Source organism: Adiantum capillus-veneris, chromosome 6 (assembly GCF_014529385.1).
Source record: "Adiantum capillus-veneris isolate H3 chromosome 6, ASM1452938v2, whole genome shotgun sequence".
In the NCBI taxonomy this organism is placed as follows: domain Eukaryota; kingdom Viridiplantae; phylum Streptophyta; class Polypodiopsida; order Polypodiales; family Pteridaceae; genus Adiantum; species Adiantum capillus-veneris.
The window spans coordinates 135,219,151-135,222,328 of record NC_140936.1 but is presented as its reverse complement, the minus strand read 5'-3'; the positions used below and the strand labels follow the sequence as shown (position 1 = coordinate 135,222,328).

The window sequence follows — 3,178 nt, the reverse complement described above, 5'->3', positions numbered from 1 at the left end:
TGTAGTTTTGGGATTCCAAGGGGTGTTCTTGGGAAAGGGCGTTGCCCATTAGTCTTATCAAAGTATGTAACTGTCGATCAATATCTTCTTGGGAATGTGAAAGCGGAAGTTATGGCGGATTTAGTCTGTTGTCAGTTTTTGTGTTCTGTTCCAGTTCCAGTTCCATTCCGATTTTTGTGTTTTTCCTATTCTGAATGTCTGTGCCTTAAACACTTGGCGATCACGGTGTATGTGTGATGTAGCATGGACGGATTCAGATTTCTCTTGTGGGAGCGAGTGCTGAAGAGACGGAAGTAGTTACTGAATGAAGGGAAGACGTTCAAAAATTGGGCAAGTCTGTATGGGTAGTTATTTGCGCTCTAGAAGAAGACAATTACATTCACGTTGATGGAGTTGGGCTGATTTTCTGAAAGTCATCAAAATTCAGATGTTGCCCTAGAAGAAGCAAAAGAGGACACATATCCAGATTGGACAAGAAGATTTGGATGTACCAAAGGATTATCAGAGAGACATATAGAAGGAAGAAGTGGAAGATGAACCAAATTTATTATCACAAATTTTGAGGGTCATCAGGAAGAAATTCCGGGGGATCAGTTCCACCTGGGGGGAGTTATGGGAGTCCAGTTCCACTAGGAGGAAGTGCAGGAAGTTGAGTACCACCAAAATCAGGAATCAGATAAGTTTGCAGAATTAGAATTCAAATCAGAATGATTGTTGCAGAGTTTGAAGTCAAATTGCAGAATCTGGAATTAGAAATGTTGCAAATGTGAAAGTCAGAAAGCAGCCAAATTCCAAATTAAAGTTCTAGCGGATAAGCGCCATGGGGAGTCAAAAGAAGAAGAGGAAGAAATGCAAGGTATGCATTTCTTCCGACTCATGCAAGGTATGCATGAGTCGGAAGCATGAAGTGGAGGATTGCCCATGTGCAGTTGATGAGTGTTCAAAGGGAGATGCATGTAGGAAGTGGTGTATGGTGGATTTGTGTTCAAAACTTCAAAAATTTAGCCGAAGAATGCATAAAGCATCAGTTGATGGGACACAGGTAGCATGGGATAAGTTGGAAGATTTTGAGGATGACTTAGAGAGGCCATATGAGTGGTTGACTAATCATAAAAGAAAGAGGAGGACATCATGTTCCAGCAGGAAGGAGGTGAGAAAATTGCAGGAAGCATGTGAGAGATTGAGGGATGCATATGCGGCTTGGTTCGAAGATAAATTAAGTGATGATGATGATGGATGGGTTGGCTTGGAGACGGACATCCATCATGTGGGGATACCAAAGGTGGAGGAGAAGGAGGTGCAAAAGGAGGTTGGCCAAGAGAGCCTAATACTACCTCTACATACCCCTACCCTACCACTGGAGTGTGCTCATAGAGTGGAGACGGAATATCCATTGCTGAAATTGATGTCGGTGTTGTCACTTGTCAATGAGATTTATTATTCAAAGGAGAAGCAAATCATACATATTGAGGATGTTGTTCACAGAAATCAAAGACCATTTGAAGAGGCGGATAATGTGAGGAATGGACAGGTGGATAGTCGAATGAATGGAGAGGTGATGGATAGAGAGAGGAATGAAGAAGAAGAGGTGATTGATTTATTTTTGGGTTCAATTGAGAATGTATGTAGGATTACAAATGAAGAGTCAAAGCAGGAAGAAGTTTCAAAAATCAGATGTACTCAGGAGGAATTTGCAGCAACACAATGAACAACTCACTTTCGGAGGAATTGTCACACGAAGATCCACTGATGGAAATATGCAGTTAGCAAATCTTGTGGAAATTGTATCCCAACAATGTACACAGCAGTTTCGATCAGAAAATCAATGGGTGGTAGCTCAACAAATGCAAGTGGGAATTCGGAAAGAAGACCATGTGGAGGATCAGCAATATCAGCAGGATAAAAGGCAGCAAGGTAAGGAGGAGCAACAGGAGGTCAGGGAACATAGCCGGGTAGAAACCCTGGTTACCTCTATCCTACCACGGAAGTGTTTCCATGAAGCACAAGAGGATTATCCCTTTTCAACTGATCGAAGTGTCATGCTCATTGGGAATTCACATACATTTGAAGAGGACAGTTGTCAGCAGCAAATGGAGGATGTGCATGCTAATGCGGATATCATGGTGGGATTTTGTCATTTCAAGCGGACTTCAAAGCAAATGTCTAAAGAGGATGTCAAAAGAGCCAAGCAACAATTGCAACAGCAAGGACCAGAAGATGACAACAGCATAACGGAGGAGATTGAGGATGATGATATTCATATTGGAAGTTGGAGGTGGCATTCCATATTGCGGTAGTTTCATATAGATGGATATGAAGAGATATTGAGGGCAAATTTTTCAGTTGTGATAAAGCAAGTCAAATTTTGGAAGATGCCGAATGTGATTCAGACTCAAATTCAGATTTCAATTCAGATTCAGTCTCAATTTTGGATTTGGATTCAACTACAATTTTGGATGCAAAGACCAATTCAGATGCAAATTTTAATGGAAGCCGTGGAAAGTTTGATGAAGAGGTATGACAATCAGTGTCACAAGGAGGATGACATCAATACTCAGTGGGGATTAACAACATCATTTTCTTCTTGGATTGGACAAAATCAAAACAAATATGTAGGAGTTGATAGGGCACTGTTGTATAAGGGACATGAAGAGGAGTATCCCAAGTGTCAGATTTTGGTTCAAATTCATATTTTGAGTGAGATTCAGATTCATATTGGAATTCAGATATTAAAAGTTCTTGATATTTCACAGTGGATGTTGCGGAAGGCTAAAGATATTGCAGCAAATGATGAAGTCATCTTTGGAAATGCAGATGGAGCTGAATTTTATCATGGCGATTGTCAAGCCATTTGTCAATTTGGGAGTCAAGCAGATGATGTAAATGTGGAAGTAGAGGATGTTCAGCAGAATGCATATTTAATGTCAAAGTATGTTCAACATGTAAAGGGATCTGGAATTCGAAATTCAAATGGCAGACTGGATGTCGGAATTCGGACTATCGGATTTGAAGTCTGGAAAGAGGAAAGTCGGAGGAATGGAATTGGGCAAAAGGGTACAGAGGTACTCATAAGTGGGGGTACTCATTTTAAGGAAAAAAAATCGCTCAATGCTGATGTGACTCATTTAAGGACGAATATTTTTTGGGCGAATCTTGCATGGCGTGCCCGAATCGAGGT

General features: G+C 40.9%; 1 pseudogene; it reads left to right on the top strand.

Annotated features, from left to right (window-relative positions):
* The first annotated feature begins 1,405 nt into the window (after nucleotides 1-1,405).
* On the top strand, nucleotides 1,406-2,883 carry LOC147456324 (uncharacterized; annotated as a pseudogene).
* Nucleotides 2,884-3,178: the final 295 nt, after the last annotated feature.